A 20,288-nucleotide genomic window follows, 5' to 3' on the forward strand; every position below is an offset into this window, starting at 1 on the left:
AGAGCCATTTCCAATGGAGGCAGCCCGGATGCCTCCCTGGACTCAGTGTACCCTCTCTCAGGGACACATTGGCTTAGCAGAGGCTCAGCTGGCTTTCAGAGTCCCAGCCATTTCCTGCACCAAAGCCCCCAGATGGCATGTTCTGGGGAACATGCAGTGATGGAGGGAGGCATCAGAAAGGGAAGAAAGCCACCTGGGGCTGTGTGCCACCAAATTGCTTGTCCTTCTGTCCTGATTCTTCTGCAGGACATCTTGCTCTCCATAAGCATTCAGACAGCAAGAGAAACCTTTGACTCATGAATGAGAGGCACAGTGGTCAACACGAACCCCTTCTCTCCAATCGAGCCTTCCTTCCACACTCTGGCTGAGTTGGAAAGCTCTGGGGAGGCAGCAGATTGCAGGCACTGAAGGCTGGTGTCTTCTGTTTATCCACAGAGTGAGGCCTGCCCAATGCAAGAGCCCTGTACTGTTCCTTCCGTGTGCTGCTGGCTCTGCAGCCTTGAAGCAGCCGCCTGGGCTGTGTGCAGTGCCAGCCCCTCCCCCTGGGCTACCTCCCACTCCCCTGGCTACCTCAGAGGGAGCTGCAGGGGATAACAGATCTTCCAGGCAGCAGTACTCAAACCACAATCTGATGTAGGCCATGATACAATGAGCAGGACATAGCATCCATTTACCAGGTCACAACTAGAAACTATCATAGTGAAACAGGCAGAAACAAAACACAATCAAAACAACACACACACACACACACACACACACACACATACACACACACACACACACACACACACACACACACACACACACACCCCAGATTCAAAATGCATTCCCTGCTGTGCATGACAATCCCAAAGGTCTTCAAGACTTCAAAGAACCAAGTCTTGAACCCTGACTCAGGGTCTGGACCGGTCAGCCTTCTCATAGTCCCTTTCAAATGGAAACACCCACTACAAACAAGGCAGAGGGACAAGGGGACAAGGACAAGAGAAACCAAGAAACAAGAAGAGATCTCAACCTTTCTAAAGTACAAGAAGGGAAAGAAGCAAACTGGGCTGCTGTCTCTTGCCTGCTTGACCTCCTCATGGCCCTGCTTTGCCCGCCGCTGATTCCAATCTGGGGCTTATAGTTTTACCCCAAATGCTTGTGTGGAAGAAGAGGTCCCTTGCCTCTAAGCTATTCAGTGGGAGATCTTTATGTCAAGAAAAGGGAGGCCAGTAAATATCTTTTGTCTGCAACACTGGCCACTGCCAATGATTCTATTTATTCGAAGGCCAGAGATAATGAAGTTGACAAGTGGGCAGGGCCTAATGACAACAATGTTCTTCTTGGCCTTTAAAAAAGTTTATTTCTCGTCCCATCTTTGGTGGTAAATGGTATACCCTTTAAGGCTCTGCCCTTCTCTTACCCACACCTAAGCCACACTGACCCATCAGTGGTCTACAAAGGCTACCTTATTATGGACAAGGACTGGCAAACACCAATCTCCTGGGGCTGAGACCCAGCACAGTGACACAGTCCTGGTTTTGGTCTTTGAGGATGACCTCTGAAGTTATTCTGTGAGATGGTGACATGGTTCCAAGCATGAAGATCCAAGTACAAAGCTAAATGCAGTGTCATGTAATCCCAGTGACAGAGGAATGGGAGATGCAGATGGGGAGTCGCCTGGGTCCTCACAGATGAGGCTGGTTTTGTCAGGTTCCAAGTTAATGAGAGACCCTATCTCAAAAATATGTAGGTACCTGAGGAGTGATACCAGATATTGTCCTGTGACCTCCACATGTATATACAAACATATTCATAAATGCACCTACAAACACAAGTGTATACACACATACAGATATACACACATGCAGCATACACAAATGTACATATATACATGCATACACATTCACAGGGATATCAAATCTTTTTACAAAGTTCATTGTTTCTCTATTCCTAACAGTGACTCAGCCTTAAAGATATGCTGATGTCTCAATGAATTCTACCCAACCCAGCTGGGAGAAAGTACACTATAATTATTGATGGCACTAGCGGCCAGTGCAGCAACAAAAGACATGAATTGGGGAAGCAGTGGCCATCCAAGACTTCATCACAGTGGCTTCTGTTTGGAAGACAGCACAAGAAGGGAGAAGCCACCTTGTGCCTGTTCACTACAGGAGAAGCTGAAGGGGTCTTTGGCTAAGTAGTTCCTGATATTTGTCAGAAGGAAAGACCCTCCTACTACCTCCTTAAAAACCCACATGGTCATGTAAGATAGTCTCAGACCGAGAGCCATACCTGGATCCAAAAAGAGTTTGGATTTTAAGTACAGCTATAACTGCTTGGAAGAGACTGAATTTACTGAAATCAGATAGTATTGATCTGAGACCAATCTCCACAGCCCTAAGGCACATTATAGCCTCTCTAGAAACATCACTTAGAGTTTCCTGATTACTTTTTGGGTTGCTCTCTCTCTCTCTCTCTCTCTCCATAGGGTCTTACTATGTAGGCCAGGCTACCCTTGGACTCACTGCAATTCTCCTGCATCAGTCTCCAGAATGCTGAGATTATAGCCGTGTATCATGGTGTATCCTTTATATATCATCCCTTGGAAACTACTGGTCCAACCATGTTACCAATGAAGGTTACAAAGTGAATGATGGAAGCTCCCTGGCAATAGAACTTTATCTAAGGCTTCCTGTCTGATGACCTTAGCTCTCCTCAACATCAAATGCCTGAGGCTCTTTAATTCAACTTGCCAAATGCATCTTGACATTGGTAGTGACCATAGTAGCTGACCAACTGCCTGCTTATGGGGGTTCTTAATGATCCCAAATGTGGACTTGGGTAGCACACAGGGCCAGCTGCCCTCAAATTGAGATGCAGTGTAGTTCTCAAGAAGGAATCGTTATATACAGGTAGACATGCTCGACTCAAAAGAGATTGGGATTCAGTAGATCCCATGGGAGAAACATAAGAATTTGGGTTTTTTGAAAGTTCTCAGCTGCTACCAAGTGGGCCATGGGCCACATTTGGCACCATAGACCTACAGGTTCTCTCTATTAGCTAACGACATGCTAGGGACAGTGTCTTCTCATCCTCTAAGGTCTGGTCCATCTGCCTGTGCTGTGTCCCTGTTCCTCATAGGATTCTTCTTTACCCGGTCCCTCTGCTGCTGGAGTTCCCCAGGAGGGAGCCCCAGCTGTGAACCTCAGATATCATTGGCCTCTTTTTTCTCCCACACCCCTTGTGCCTCATTCGAATGGTGTTCAAACGTGTAGCAGGATCCCAGCTTGATGGCTCTGATTATAAATTCCCACATTTCACTGAAGTCTCCAGGAAGCATCAGGGACTTAAAGACAAATGTGATAAATACACATAGCACCCACCCCATAAAAGTCACAGCACCAGAGAGGGCAGCTGGGTTCTGAGGAGGATAAAGGGACGTATACCAGATTTCCCAAGCAAACGGGTTGTTTCTCAGAGCAGTGAGGGGATGGGGAGGAACTGAAGGCTTTGGATGTGGAACAACTTCCACACAGCAGGAAAGAAGTGGAGAAGAAATGTAGTGAGATATTCACTTTGTCTGCACCTGTGGCACAGACCACGCCCATTGGAGATGGAGACAGGGGCAAACGCTACCTGGGGGAACTAAGGCTGAGGAGGGGGCTCCCAAAGCTCTCTTGCTTGCAGCATGGGGACAGGAGAACATCCGGAGGCATCCTTGCAACCGGGAGCCTGCTGGTATTCATCTGTCTATGTTGTAAGTTATTTCTCCCTGAATAAACATCTATTTGGCCTATTTGTTTCTCCTGAACCTTATTAAACATCAATAAAGAAACACCCCATCTGGCCTCATGGCCATCAGGGCTCCAGCTTGAAGTGTTGGGGAACAAGACTTCAAATCACAGATGAGATGCACAAGACATTATGTAAACATCCACAGACTAACCTGGAAGAGATTTATCACAGACAGGAAATGCTTCACACATTTGGATGTCACCATGTTGGTGAACCCCAACAGATGGGCTCAAGAACAGGAAAGGGTCTCAGCTGCTTCTGCTTGCACAAGCAGGTGACTCGGAGTTAACTTGACCTGTTGGATCCTTCCACAAACAAGCATGGACCACTGGCCCTGCCTGTGAAAGTGATGCTTCCCTACCTGAACATGTGGTTGGTGATATATTGTTTTCCTGACATCCAGGAGGGAAACCCTGAGGCAATCACCAGCCTGTGGAGTGTGCTTCAGACATAATCACCATCCACATAGGAAGAAACTTCAAGGTCACAAGCCATATTATAATTTCCTGAGGGAGAAAGGCTGAATCATCCTATAGGAAGCCCTAAGATGGCTAGGGGTCAGGAAACGAGCACACTGTGTTTCCTCTGTGGGGGTGGATCTTACATCCCTGCTGGCCAGGACTTCCGCTTGTCTCCTCCCCAACCGTGTAAGCAGACAAAACATTCCCCTACTGCACTTGGGGCCTCTCTCTGTCTCAGAGTCTGGAGCAGAAGAGCAGGTCTTCACTAGCTGCGGGGGCTTGCAACTTTTCATCAGCCATCATTTCTCCTGTCGTTGGAATGGTTTTCGCTAAACAGGCAGAGGATAGAGCAGTCCAAACACCATATACAAAGCATAGTGTTTTGTGGATGTGTAGAACTTTACTGTGGCTTAACAACAACAAAGTCATTTTCTGACTATCCCATGAGCAATGGCACAAACATATAAATGCCCAGGGTGAACAAAGGTGTGATTTAAAATAAGCTTTGGGGCCAGTGAGATGGCTCAACGGGTGAAGGTGCTTGCCTTGAAAGCCTAATGCCTGGGACTCATGGTGGAAGGAGAAAAAGATGTTCTCTGACCTTTATACATGCACAGACACACTAACAATAATAATAATTAATAAATAATAGTAATAATAAATAAAATGAATTTAAAATTAAAATAAGGCATGGCTGATGAGACAAAAATCCAGCTTTGGTGGTCATGTTCAATGAATATTCATTAGCCTGAGAATGTATTCACAATGGATCTCAGTTTTAAAGAAAGTGACAAAATAGTATGAGCAGAAAAATCTTATTTGTGGTACAAGTGTGTGTGTGTGTGTGTGTGTGTGTGTCTAACTGAACCTATGTGCATGCACATATATGCATGTCCAGAGAAATATACCTAGAAAGATCCACTCATAGACATTCCTCCTGGTTTTCTTTGGATCTCTACTACTCTGAGCCTCCCTGGGAGCTAGAGGTGCATCTTTCTGCTGAGCACTAAGGCCAAAGGGAAGCATCAGCGTTCTTAGCCTTCCTTGTACATACCCTAGTATCTAGGACCTAGAATTCCTGGGGATCCAGTAGCCTCTAGCCTGTTTCCAGGGATGCACAGCCTTTCCTCACTTCCAAAGATGTTTAGAGATACAGGACCACAATAGGGTAGCCAAGAAAGGTCTGCTAATGGGGATGTAGATGGAGCTTGCCCATGGGTTTGTCTGTCTATATATACATATAAGGGCCCTCATGGTATAAGGATAGCTATAGTGATAGGAACACATGAGACTAAATTATGATAAGTTTTCCTGCAATGACCAGGGTTTTCTCCATAATCTGGGTAGAACAGAGACCTACAGATTAGAAAACTAAAGCCAGAAGAAAAATCAGCAGTCATGATGTCTTTCTCCAATGAAAAACAAACCAGGTAGACGCAGGCCAGCACAGTTGCATACACAGACCCCAGGTCACTCAAGTCCTGGAGATACCCAACCTGCAGCTCATGGGCCACAAGAAACCCAAGATAGCTATGGATACACACACACACACACACACACACACACACACACACACACACACACACACACACACCAAAAAAAAAACCCATAAACTTAACTAAAATGTTATGAGCTTTATTTGTCCTTTATTAACTTGGTTGCATGGCTCTTGAGGGTGAAGTGTGCAGGTGATGTTCATGTCACAATCTCAGATGGACACACATAGTAGACACTTCTACAGGGAAGCCCCAAGTTTTGTGTTTATTGTGATTGTCATTTCATAAACTCTTCCAAGTGACAGAGTATGATTCTGTTTGTGCGCTTTGCTCTCTACCTGGTTTTCTCCAAAGTGGTCCAAGTCTAGGTTGGGGCCGGGGGCTTCACTACCTTCCTGGTTTATACCTTTTATAGGAGGTTAAGAGTCCCAAGATACCACAAACTCATCATAGATACTGGAATTTAAACCACCAGAGACCATTCTCTCCAAATAAAACCTAGAAATCTAACATCCCAGGTTTTTGTTTTATACCTGCCAAACAAAGATTATTCTAACTTTCCAAATCTTTATTTAACCATAACTATATAATCTAAGACTCACACCTCCTTTTCCTTCTACTGCAGAATCTCCTGCTGGACTGTGTTTACTTCCCGCATTTGGTTCTTTCCTTCTGAGTCAGTTTGGTTTCTAGTAAGTTCCTTGAGCAGAAGGTGCAGAGGAGAACACACCACACCCTTTGTGTGTCTTTGCCCAGCACATGTACTGTGTGGTCAGGAAACAGGAAAATTCACAGAGCTGAATAGACAACCTTCAAGCTTTGTAAACCCACGGACCCAGATGGATTCTGCCTTCAGGTTCCCCATATGGAATGGAGGTCATTGCACCTTCTCTTATCACTGTCATGTGCATTTTAAATGAGATAACAAGGAAGGTATCCATCACAATGTCTAGTGTGATCATGAGCATCAGCTCCGGTTTCTATCAGCCATAGAAATTCTCATTTTCTTAGGTTATGGAGATAGGTCAGTAGGAAAGTGACTGCCAAGCAAGCATGAGGTCCTGGGTTCATTACCCAGTACCATACAAGATAGCAATAGTGGTGGACACCTAGGATCACATTTGCACTGGGTAGGTGGAAACAGGGGAATCTGACCTGCAAGGTTATCCTCAACAGTAATTAACCCCAGGATACATGGGACCCTGCTTTACCCCCTCCCCAACCCCACACACCTTTCTTTTTCAGAAGTACAGACTTTAACATCCTCTTCAACAACAGAAAAGCAGTAGGTGTCAAACACGACAGTCTGAGACCTCCAGGAGTTCCTGACCCTGGCCCTTCTCAGTGTCCCTAACCTGAGCTCCAACCATGTTCTCTCAAACTTGGCCGGCTGCCTTGAACCACAGTGGCGCACCAGGAGACAATGAATCCCCTGTCCATATACCCTCAGAACAGTGTTGTTTGTGTTTCCCCTATGCCTCCTCTGCTGGGAAACAATTCCTTACAGACCTCAGTGAGGAAGGCGCCCAGCAAAACTTTCAGTGTACAGCTTTCTCACCCAGGTCCTCACTTGGCAAATGGGCCTGTTGGGAACAGAATGTGACAAACTGTGTCCCTGGGGAGAGATGCGTGCACCAGACGGTTGGCAGCTTTGGCAGTGCCAGTGACAAAGATTGGCTTCCTCAGTGGAGGTCCCACTTGGACCCCGTTTGCCAGCCCCCAAAGGCCAGGTGCCCTGCTATGAAAATAAAGCATGTTTTTCTTCTCCACATGCCCCCCCATACCTTTTGTGATAGTTCTTTTCTGTCCCTTGGGAAATGTGTGTCTTTGTGGGGCCTGTCCTCTGCCCTCCTTTTGTGAACATACCAAGCATTTAATTTTCAACCCTGGTGTCCATCAATAAATCGCCTCTGTTCTGTCTTGGGATAGTTGCTGCTGCCTTCCTCCCTTGGCAAGCATTCCTCTCGTGCAGGGAGTGTTTCTCATTATCTGCCTTGACCTCTGGTGCAAACCTCTTTTTATCCTCTCCTTGGGCTTTTCTTATCATACTTTACACTCCCTCAACCTCATTCTGTAATTGGCCACATCCTTCTCAGCGGCTGGTGTTCCTATCCCTTGCCTGTGTCCTCTGCTGTAACCTTCATTATCCCCCTCCCATCACCCACCAGAGCCTCAGGGAGCCTAAGTACCATCCTTGCCCTCCCCAAACCTTGCACTTCAGCCATCTTGCTTCCAATGCTTCAACCTGCCTGACACAGGACAAAAGACTGAGGTGTCAGTGGGCCCATCCCAGAACTCCAGGAATCACTCAATCACCCACCAATACCGCCTATGTGACCGTGTCACTGTAGATGAACAAGATAACATGCCCTACCTCCGGTCTGATGGGGTTTATAGTTGAGTTAACAGGAAAGCTATATGCAGGTAAATAGCTCAGGCTGGCTGCCCAGAGTGCCCACACCATCCCAAGCTCATGGAGACTCCATAGTTCATCCCTTTGAGTGTCACACGGTCACACCAGCATCTGCCTGAGACACATGGACAGTGAGCTCTGATGGAAACTAGACTGGTAGGATGACAAGGCACAGATAACTAAGAGGTGGGGTGAGAGCAAGCAGGTGTAGACTCAGCAATGTTGCACACAGGACCAAACCATGAGAGAACACAGGACAAATTGGACAACAGTAAGTTTCTAATCCAGGCTTCCTTCTTGGTCTTGCTCAGCAAGACACCCTTTCTGCCTTTGCTGTACTTGGGCCCACTCATGTTTACACTTACATGTTCTTCTCCCCCAAGACATACCTCTAACATCTTTCTCCTCATCCTTAGACTTCCTAAGCCTAGGACAGATAGCAGGCCAGAGCTGGGAGTGCCCACAGCCTTCCTGACAGGTCTATCAACAGGCGGGTCAGCTAAAGAGAGTGATTTCAAAGACTGGACTCTAGTCCCTGGAAGGAACTGGAGCCTTTAGCAGGAAACCAAGCAGAGACAGTTCTCAGAAATGGGGCACAGGGCGGGAGCTAGTGACAAAGAGCAAGATAGAAACTCACACAAGAACAGGCTGGCACCAGAGAGAGGGGCCAGCTGAGAGGAAGCAGCGTATTTATAAGCAGGGAACATCACAGGCTACTCTAATGTTGGGGGGGTAGTCAGTAAATAAATCATGGTCGTATGCACTGGGGAACACTGAGCAGCATGAAAAAGCTCCAGGGAAACCGCCTTAGAGTGGCAGGTCGGAACAGCCGTTGCAAGCAACTATTTGATGCACATAGTTAGAAACCATAAAGAGGGAAAGGGAAAGGAGAAGAAAATAGAACCAAATATCTGGTTGGACAGCATGCACCTGACTTTAATTATTCTCTCTCTATACTTTCCAAATTTTTCTCAAACTACAGCAGAAAGTACTGCCTGGGTTTCCTTACGGGGAAAACAAAAATAAAAAACAACTAAAAGCCATTGGGTTAATAGCTTTTCTCAATGCATAAGGGACACTTGTCTCCCAGATCAGTTGCTTGGTTTGTCTCTGCACTTGTGAAAAGTGAGGCATCAGGAAGTAGGACGATGTACGGGACCCACTAAGACTTTCCTAAAATGAGGAAGGCAAAGGGCGGCAGCCCAGCACCCCTGCCTCACCCTTGTCATGGCCCCACACCCCTTCTCTTCTGCTGGACTCCCATCTGGCGCCTTAACTACTCAAAGCATCTCTGCAGCTCTGGACGGGCTTGATCCCTTTCTAAAGTGGAGACAAATAACAACTGAGCCAGCAGAGCATTTTAATCTCAGCCCCGGGTCGACAGAGGCAGGAGGATGTCTGTGAGTTCTAGGCCAGCCTGGTCTATAGAGTGAGTTCCAGGACAGCCAGCCAGGGCTTCATATGAGACTCTGCCCCCCAATAAAAGAGAGAAAAAAATATATTAAAATAAAAAACGAATAGCCTCTGCCCTTGTGGTGGGTGCACCATCTAACAAGGTAAGTCTTCCTTGCTGTGTAAACCACATGCACGTGTCAAGTTCACTGTTACCACGCTAGCTGGAAAGCTTGCTAACACACCACGCATCTCTGAAGGCTCCTCAAACTCCATAAAACACACCACCACTCCCCACTACACCAGTGTTGGTAAGCACTCTCTCACACTAACATACCACAGCACCTACTCTCCCTGAGAAGAATGTGGGTGTGTCACCCCAGGTGTCCCATTCAGGGAATTCTGCAAAATGTTCCCCAGACTCTAAGCACACAGGGAACTAGAGAAATTCATGAGAAAAATCCCTTCGTAACTCTATACTTGGCATCTCTTATTTGCAGCTGAGACCTTCATCTATCTCTGCCTTCTAGAGACCCTAATTAATCTCGGGTCATGGACTGGAGAAGATGAACTGAAAAATCAAGTCTGTGATGGCCTCTTCAGAGACACAGAGGGGCCTCCAAGAAGACTGCAAAAACATCATTCTCTTGTTGTGCTTAGAGACTTAATGGGAGGGAGGAGAGACAATGAAATGAAGACCATACGTTTGACTTGTAAGGGTTGGAATTATTCTTTAGATCCATCCCTAGGAACTACACATGTAATTAAACAGATGCAATCACTGGACTCAACCAAACGAATCCATAGAAAGGACACTCTGCCATGGAGGGTGGAGTTCTGAGAACACTCGGCCATCAATCATTAAGTTGGGAAGAATCTCACCCTCTGAGAGCCATGTGAGGTTCTGGATGGAACTGTCACCATTACAGTGTCCCAGAGCCTCTGCCCTGTCCTCTCCTCTACCCCAGCTTCCTTCTTTAAAGACTCCCCAACCAGCCACTCCTTAGTCAGCCTCTGAGCTGTCCTACATCCTTTCCTAATTCAGCTATCTCTTGAGCCAGCCTCTTGCCAACTGCTTTCTGCTCCTATTCGAATGGCTGCCTGACCCTGAAAAGCATGTGTTCCCATCCCAGGACTCAGCCCTCCCCTGGTTCAGAAGCTCCCACCTGTAGACAGAACTGTCTTCATCAGTTTCTGAGGTTTACAAAGCCAGGCACTGGAACGTGTGTGGCTGTTTTCTCGGGCCTTGACTATCTGACACCTGCTTGTGTATCTTGAAGATTTTCTTTTAATGACACATAAACATATTCAAGTAAAATAAAAGCAAATAGGAGCTATTGTCTCAAATTTCATTCATTGTGACTGATTTAGAACTTTGTTTTAGAAAAAGAAAATATGTGTGAACCCAGTGTGGTAGTATGTGCCTATAATCCCAGCACTCAAGAGGTGGAGGCAGGTGGATCAGAAGTCCAGGGTCATCCTCAACTGTGTTGTAAGTTCAAGGCCAGCCTGGGATGCACAAGACCCTGTCTCAGAAAAATAAATAAATAAATAAATGGATTAGGGAGAAAAGAAAGACAAGAGAGCTGAGGGCACAGATCAGTTGGTTGAAGAGCTTGTTTTCAAGCAGGAAGACCCCAGCTCCACCCCCTAAAAACTCAAATGAAACATAAATACAATAGTGAGTGTGGAGGTGCACACCTCTCAATCTCAGACCTGCTGAGATGGACACAAGGAAGATCCCCAGCACTCACTGGCATTCCAGCGTAGGCTAACTGGTGAGCTGTGGGCTAGATCAAGACCCTGCCTGAACAAAACCAAAACACAGAACCAACATGATGGACAGCTCCTACAATACCTGATACCAAAGGTTAATTTCTGGCTTAGACACACAGATATGTCTACATTTGCTTTGGAATGTCTCACTTGCTTCTGAGAACCCCAAATCTGGCCCCACCTTGGGGGGATCATCATCTTCAGTTTTCTTGGTATTGTGCTGTCACTTCCTTCCATCTTGGAAAGCAGAGAGCTTCACCTGGATGCCTCAAAGACACCTTACCTCCTTCTCCTCCACAGCCTGAGGTAGCAGCAGTCCTCCGGCTTTTGTACAAAGCTGACTGACATTCAGGGCCATATAACACCTTCTTCTATCACTGTGATGAAATATATAAAATAAACAACATAAAAGATTGTCTGGAGGAAAGATGACCTGGGATCATGATTTCAGAGGTTCCAGTCTGTGGTCAGCTCTGTCTGCTTCTGCTGAGCCTGTGGTGAAACACAGTGCCACAGTGCTCATGGGAGATAGATCCATCCATCTTACTGTGGCCAAGAAGGAGGGAAGACGGGAAGAGGCCAGAGCCACATTGTGTCCTGTAAAGTCGTGGTCCCAGTGACCTAACTTCTTTACACACTTCTTTACACTTGGCTCCACCTCCCAAGGGTTCCATCGCTTCCCTATAATTCTACAAGCTGGAGACAAAACCTTTAACTCAGAGCCATTGGGGGACACCTAAAATCCAAACCAGAGCAGGCATGATGGCTTGAAACTATAATCGGTGCACTCCAAACACAAATGCCCAAGGACAGAGAGTTCAAGTTCAGCCTGGGCTACAAAGCAGGACTCAGTCTAAGTAAGAAAGTTAAGCACTAAAGCCATACTTTAAACTTGCTATGGGGACCAGAGAGATGGTTCAGCAGTTAAGAGAACTTGCTGTTCTTATGGAAGACTCAGGGTTGGTTCCTGACACCCACATGGTAGCTTACAACTATCTATAACTCCAGTTCCATGGGATCTGACACCCTTTTCTGGCCTCCACTGAATGAGCTGTGTACACTGCACATCCATACAGAACACTCATACACATTAAAAAATACAGTGATAGAAAAAGGCTAAAGAGAGCCACTTCATTATACTGCTAATAACTGGGGACACTGCTCAATTCTGAGACTCCATCCCACAGTAAATATTAAAATGAAAACGATCCAAACCAAAACTCTAACTCCACTCATTCCTTCAGTCGTCTGCTTATCAAACATTACCGAATAACTAATATGTACCGCATGTGACACTGGGGACTGTCCCATTATGGACAGAATATTTTGTGGTGAGGTGGAACTCAGGGGTCAACACGGTGTTCTCAAAGTGAGTTCAGGCAGGAGAAAAAGCTCTTGCCTTACCATGTCCCCAAGTTGATACCTTTCCTTGTCACTCAAGCTTTGTAGAGAAGAAAAGGCAAAAGAAAGAATCTTGAGATGTGGAAAAAAATTATTCTGACTTGGTTTCCCCATCACCACAGCCTGAGGTAGAAATGCCACAGATAGAATGGCCAAAGGGACCCCTGAGTCACAGCTGCTTTGTTTGTAGATGCTCCTCAAACCCACATTGAATCAGGACACTTCACAATTGGGACAAGTGACAGATCTGAGAAAAAAAAAAATACCATGAAGCTGCCAGCCCGAGCAGATTTCCCTGTGACTGGAGATGGCAACAATAAGACAAAAGACAGATTTTTGCCTTCAAGAAATTCTCTCATCGCTCCGGCCAGAGACACAAAATTTAAGGCAAACATTGCATTGTTTTCCCACTGTTTGGAAATACAGAAAAAAAAAAAAAAAAGAAAGAAAATCTTCCCATTATTCCCCCTCCCTCTCCCCCATGTGCTTCCCTCCCCCCTCTCATGTGTTTCGTGTGTCTCTCTGTGTGTGTCTGTCTGTCTGTATGTCTGTCTGTGTGCGTCTGTCTGTATGTATGTCTGTATGTCTGTCTGTGTGTGTGTTTGTCTGTCTGTCTCTCTGTGTGAGTGTGTGTATGTATGTATGTAGTGTGTGTATGTTTTGTGTGTGTGTGTGTGTGTGTGTGTGTGTGTGTGTGTGTGTCTTGCCTCATCCTACCAGAAGTAGCATTTTTTCCCCTGCAATAAGGAATGACTAGTGATGGATCTTCTGATGTTCGGGACAGAGGAAAGGACCCGGTAAAGCGAAGAGTCTGCATGGGAAACCACAGGAAATTGCAAAGCTGCTAAGAAAACAGAGGCCCCTAACAGGCAGCCTTCACAGCGCTAGTCTCTTAAATATGATGAAAATATTATCTGCCTTATTGATCACCAGCTCCCTAAACAGAGCAGAGCTGTTTATAACAAACTCTGCCAGTGACTGCCAATGTGTAAAACAGCAATGGGATAGCCTCACAGCCCAGCTGTCTACCTACTGTCAAACGCCACACGGGGCACAAAAAATGTCATTCCTTGATTACTTAGTGGGGACCCACAATCATCTCAAACACTACCAAATCTTAACTGCAAAAAGCAGTCTCCTTTGAAGGGTCAGAACATTATATTCCCAGATTATTTTTCCTTCCAGGACAGTTCTGATATTTTATTTTTTCTAATTTTCCCTTAGATTGGACAAGTTGAGTGGGGACAATGAAGATCACTAAACCCAATGCATGCATTTTATAGCTTAGAAAACTGTGGCCTCCAAAGACGGAGAGCCACTTGTTCCAAGTCTCCCTAGATAACCAGTAGTAGCAGAGCTTGGATTAGAACTTGGTTGTTATCCAATGCCCTGGGGAGGTGAGTTAAAAAAAATGGCCCATGTGTAAATGGGCTGAGTGATGTTGCAAAGAAAAGCCTGCTGTGTCAACAAGTTTCATTTCAGCTGTCAGTTTGACCGGATCAAGGAAACCTTGGGAGGGACCAGGGCAATGGCTCGGTGGCTCAGGACTGCTCTTCCTGCGGATCCTGGTTTTCTCCCAGCACCCACATCACATAACCCCAGCTCCAGTGGATCCAACACCCTCTTCTGGCCTTCTTGTGTACTTCGCACATATGGTGTGCATACATAAATTCACACTACATGCATGCACATAAAATGAATAAACATTTTTTTTTTAAAACACCCAGGGTATTAATGAGGCACACACCTGGGTGTATCTGTGGGGAATTTTCCAGAGAGGGATAACTGCATAAGGAAAACCTGCCTGAGTGTTGGGCAGTGCCATCCCAATGGGCTGAGCTTCCAGAATGGATAGAATGGGAGAAAGGAGAAAGATGGCTGCCACCAATATAATTCTTTCTTACATCTTGGTCTTCTGAGATGTGAGGTATCCCAGCCATAGCTTCCACTGCCTTTCTCTGTAGTGATAGAGCCTACCAACTTGTCTAACCAGGAGCCAAAAATCAACCCTACCCCAATAAGCTGCTTTTTTATTAGGCATTCGGTCACAGTCATGAAAATGATGGAAAGAGAAACTAATATATGAAGTTGCATACACACCCTTTAAGGGAGCCAGAACTTCCCACCAGCAGCCCTGACTAAAATATTTCCCAAGCTTTATCTGTCTGTCACTTGGTGTCCATTAGTGGTGCTGTCTGGGGAGCTTGTGTAAACCTTGAGACATGAAACCTAGCTGGATAGCTGGGTTGGGCCTTGGAGGTGGTGTCTATCCCTGGAGCCTGCCTGATTTCTCTGCTGCCTGTAAGACACCACCCTGTGGCCAGCTCTTGTGAGCCCCTGGCCGACACTGACTAGCCTGCTACAGACCGCTTGCCTTTAGCAGCACCATGGACTATATCCTCTGAAACCATGAGCCGAAATATTCCCCCCTCAACTTCCTTTGCTAGGTATTTGATCACTACCGCTAGGAAAGGAACTAGCACATCACCCTGTTGGATGTGGGGCATCCTTGGTGACTTAAGATTTCAAAGGACAGAGAGCTGAGCATGGTGGTGCACACCTGTAATAACAGGTTGTAATCATTCAATAACCTATTCTCCAGGGCTAGGGATCTAATCCAGAAATAGGCACCCACAATCTCCAATATCATTTTGGTGAATTAAAATGGCTGAACATTGAGAAGGCAGCTATGTTCCCCACTATACCACCAATGCTCGCTTTGGCTGAACATTGGGAATTCAACGCAGTTCACGCCAACGTCAGCGCTTGGTTCAGATTTGGCTTCACTCCGATTCCCCAAGTGATGCTGTTGGCTCAACCTCTGAGGGATCGGAAGAGACTGTGGTGGCTGCATGGGGGATGAGTGGGGTTCCAGGACAGAGCCAATGTCTTCTGAAAGCAGTTGAAGAGGGTAAGAGATGGATGGCCTGTGTCCGGTCATCCGTGGGCAGGAAGGGGACACCTGTGTGCCTGTCTGCCCCTTTCTCCTGCTTGCCCTCTGCAGAGGAAGCATCCTTGTCATGTCCTCTCGACACAACAATGAGGAGAAATGGACCAGAGGCTGTTCTATCACCTTTCCTCTGCCCTAGGCTCTGCTGGGACTGAAGTGCAAGCATGAACTGTGTTTGGGAGGGTGCAAGAGGAAGTCGCTGTCATTAACCCAGTGTGGGTCAGTTGCCATAGGCTATAATGGATGGATGTGGAAATTTCAGCAGGAAAGGAAAAGAAGTTTTTTGACCCATGAACTTGAGTCTGGGTCTGGTGTCGCTGTGTACATCTCAGATAATACCAGAGTGATGCCTTCAAAGTCAGCACAGAGGAAGAGGCTGGGGCTGAGGTGGCTGTCTGTGGTGTCATCACAACCAAAGAGCAGAATCCACCTGTATTTTAATAAACAGGAAACTTTACTTCTCACAGCCTCAGATAGGAAATAAAAACATATCACTCTAGACTGACTATTGCTGCTTCTGTTTCAACATCACTCCATCGTTAATATCTAAAAGAGCTACTTTATATGTTTTCTTCAGCAAAAACACACCTCCAGAGTCCTGCCTGGCCTGAGGGTACAAACTTCAGACCCAGCTGCTTGGAAGCCTGAGGCAATGTGATGGCAAGTCCACGGTTTGCCTAGGCTACAGAGTAAGTTCAAGGCCAGCCTGGGCAACTTAGCAAGACCATGTCTCAAAACTTAAAGTTTTGAAAATAGAGAGAGGGCAAGGGAGATAGCTTGGTGGCACAGCATTTCACACCACAAAGCCCTAGTTTCAACCCATAGTGCTAAGGAAAAAGGAAAGAAACCCCGCAAATGTATAACCCTCACAACTATTCTGAGCAGGACGGGTTTCGCTTTGTCATCTTTTCCGCTGTCCTGTACCTCCCATATTGACACTTTCTCTACTACTTCCCACCAGGAATAGTACATCCATTTGGCAAACACCACCACGTTTTAATAGATTGCCTTCAGAATCAAGTATATATGTTTGCACACAAGGCTTGTACTTAGAACAGCATCCAGCATGCATGTTGGGGAAATGCTATCTAATTGCATTTTAGGAAGTAATTAATAGATATTCTTATTGTTATGAGTCCTTGATTAACACTCAGTTCCAAATTATCAGTGCAGAAACTGCAGGAATTCCTTGCCTTGACTCTCAAGAACAACACTGTCAGATAAAAATCAAATGGCAGGCACACGGTGATGTGAAAATTTCTAGTAATCATGACTTGAAAAGTAACACTGAGATTAATTTTAATGCCTGTACCTCCAAAACACTGGCTTCCCACTATGTAATCGATGTAAACTTATAAAGGAGATAATTTGATTCCTTTCATGCTAAGATTTTGAGATCAAGCATTTGAATACCAAGTTTTCAATGATTAAGGTCAAATATTGGTGAAAACTTCTGATCAGGATAGCTGACTAGAGGGATGTGACCTGTTTCCTTCTTTATGAAAGGACCAAAGCAAGGACAGGACAACTCTGTTCTCCTGGAGTGTCTGCGCACACTAGGTGAGGCAGAGAAGCTGCGGGACAGAGACACGCAACAGCCCATCTCAATATCAGCCCAGAATAAAGACTGTGTGGTAGAGGGAAAGTAGGAGTCCCCACCCAGCAGTCCCCACCCAGCAGTCCCCACCCAGGTAGATAACCAAGCATTTTCTCTTCTGAGGCCTATGGTCCTGAACTCATTTTGAAGGGGTGCCATTTCACATTTCACCATCCCAGAAAGTGCCCAGACCGTGTTGGGACCCTCTCAAACCAGGTGCCTGATGCCATCTATGCCTGGTCCTACCTGGGCGGTCCAGTGCTCACACAGTTCATAGAGACTCATCAACCACTGACAATATGACTCCACAGCTCGCGAGGCTACGGAGACACCTGCAGATGTCTCCAACGCTAATGGCTACTGAGGAGGCACAATAGACACTGCACAGAGGAGCCCGGCTGCAACCAAGGCCAACACAGTATTGTCACAGTGCCACTACCTCATCACCAGTCTCCCTAGCTGAAACCCTTCCAGGGGCTTACCAGTTCTAATTCCCACAGCCTGGTCCCAATTGCTCTGGGTATGGTCTGCCTGCTTCTCCAACTCCTTCTCGCTCTCCCTCATTGTTCTTCCATAACGGCCTCCCTCCTGTCTGAGGGACTGTAAGCCAAGTCCACCTCGGCCCCAGTGCCTGGCCAATGCCTCTGTCTGCTACGCTCGCCCCTTGGATTATTGCCTGGTCAGTTTCTTCCTACCAAGTATGCAGTCTTACCAGATTTCCCGTTATCATTTCCCCCTGCTCCTACTCCAGGCTCACACCCTTCCAGGATTCTGTTTATCACCTTTATTTATTCTTATGTTCACATGTGCATGTTGGTATATGTGCAGACATGTGAGGGTGAACATGTGAGCATGTACACCAAGAACCCAGAGGACAACATCAGATGTCATTCTTCAGGTGCCATCCACCTTCTTCTTGACACAGGTCTCTCACTGACATGGAGTTCACCAAATAGGCTAGCCAGAGAGTCCCAGACATTCACCTGTCTATGCTTCCCATGCTGCCGTGATAGGTCTGAGCCTGCACACCAGCAATCTCTCTCTCTGTCCTTAGCATTGGCTTTTTGATCCTTTGTACATATCATTTCCTACAACCTTGTGTCTTGGTACGTTTTCCATTGCTGTGGAGAATCACCGTGACCACAATAGCTCTTATAAATGATTTAGTCCATTATCATCAAGGCTGGCAGACATGGTGCTGGAAAGGTAGCTGAGATCAGGAAGGAAGGGAGGGAGGGAGGGAAATAGGGGGAGGAAGGGAGAGGCCTAGGGAGGAGGAGGGAGGGAGGGAGGAGGGAAGAAGGAAGGATGAGGGAGAGGCTTGTCAATAGTACTAAGCTGTGGTTAGACAGGACTGAGTTTTAGGTGCCAATCACACAGTACGGTGACCATCAATAGTGACTGTGCACTGACTGTTAATCTTTTTACCATAAAGAATAAGTGATAAATAACCGAGGTATTCAAAGCTTTAATCTGATTGTACAATGCATAGCCATGCCACGTGTCACATTAATACATACCCCTTGTGTTTTTAATCTATTAGTTCAGATTTTAAATTTAAACCTAAAATGCTAGGTAAAAGCTTCTGATTATCACAACAGTGCAATTAAAATAAAATACCAGATACACACATCCTACCAGCGTTTGTCTCTGAATCCTCATGCCTTTGGTTTGCTTTTTATTTCTTCCTGAATTTCTACCAAACCTTTGACTAAAGGAAAAAAAAAGTAACCTGCAACTCATAACTCTTCATGTCTGTGTTCCTCTTTTATTGCTCCCTTCAGATCAGGGACTCAGAAGTCATCCCAGCTTTCGTATAGCAAGTCTATCGATGTCCATATCATCTTTGATTATTTTAAGCCATGGGAATCAGTCATGTGGTGGGTGTTAACAGGCTCCACTCTGGTCTCTTGTTGAGAATGGAGGATAAGACCCCAGTGCTCTTGAGGGGATGTTGTAAAAGCTCTCAGGCCCTACTGGGAACTATCTAAGCTGAAGAGCTCTGCCACATCCAAGGACATGCACTCTGGCCCTGTCCTGTTTTCCCAATTCAGAGATGCTGTCTTCCGTTGCTTCAGCTGAGCCCTCAATCTTACCTCTGCATAGCCTGACTCCTCCCTCTACCTACACATGTTCCGTAAGTGTTGCTCCCAAAAGTGCTGTCCGGTTGACCCCCTCCACTTAGTGAGGGTCCTGAGTGGCACTGTTGACATACGAAGTCATTTTGCAGCTGGTCTCCCACTCAACTGCAGCAGGATCTTATCCCTGGTGAGGGGCAAAGTGCAGATAACTCCTGACACCAGCAGCAGTGGTGACTGGCCGAGGAAAGTGGACGGCCCACTGGTGGAAGGAGATGCATTGCCTAGGGTGGCCCAGCAGGCATGTGAGAATCATGGAGGGAAACACAGTTAAAAGGAGACTTTTACTTGCTGGCTCTGGGGAAACTGAATTGAGGGGAAAGTACCTGGCACCTTCAGCTTCTCATGTACAAAGACAGCAGGGGTGATGCTCCTGCCCCTCAGGTGACATTGTCTGTTAGAGAATGTAAGCAGGGAGGGTTATGCCAGCACCCAGGTGGCATGCTTGGACATCTCTTGGCCCTTTCTTGCATGGTTTTAACAGTTAAGCAGCAGAACAGCTGCTGCCTAAGGAAGGCTTTAAGATGCATCTCCAGTAACGTCAGCTGGGGTTGTGGTAGCAGAAACATCGGCCAGTGGAGAGGAAAATTGGAATAGAATAGGCAGGGCTGGCCACTGTGCCAGCTGCAAGGGCAGGGGCTGCAGCTTGTGACTGACTCTCTTCTTCCAAGTTGTCGTCAGGAGGAGAGGCCCCTGGAGTCACAAGGACTGCTCCCAGAACATACAAGAAGTGACTCTGAGGCACAATGGGTGGACTGTGTGTATCAGTAAGATTACACCAGAGCTCGGGGGCTCCTCTGTTACCCCGCTCCTCCACCTCTCGCCTATGGGTGACATTCTCAGGACACTGCCCTCAAAGCTCCTGCCTGCTTCCCAGAAATGCA

This window comes from Phodopus roborovskii, unplaced genomic scaffold (genome assembly GCF_943737965.1).
Source record: "Phodopus roborovskii unplaced genomic scaffold, PHOROB, whole genome shotgun sequence".
NCBI lineage: Eukaryota > Metazoa > Chordata > Mammalia > Rodentia > Cricetidae > Phodopus > Phodopus roborovskii.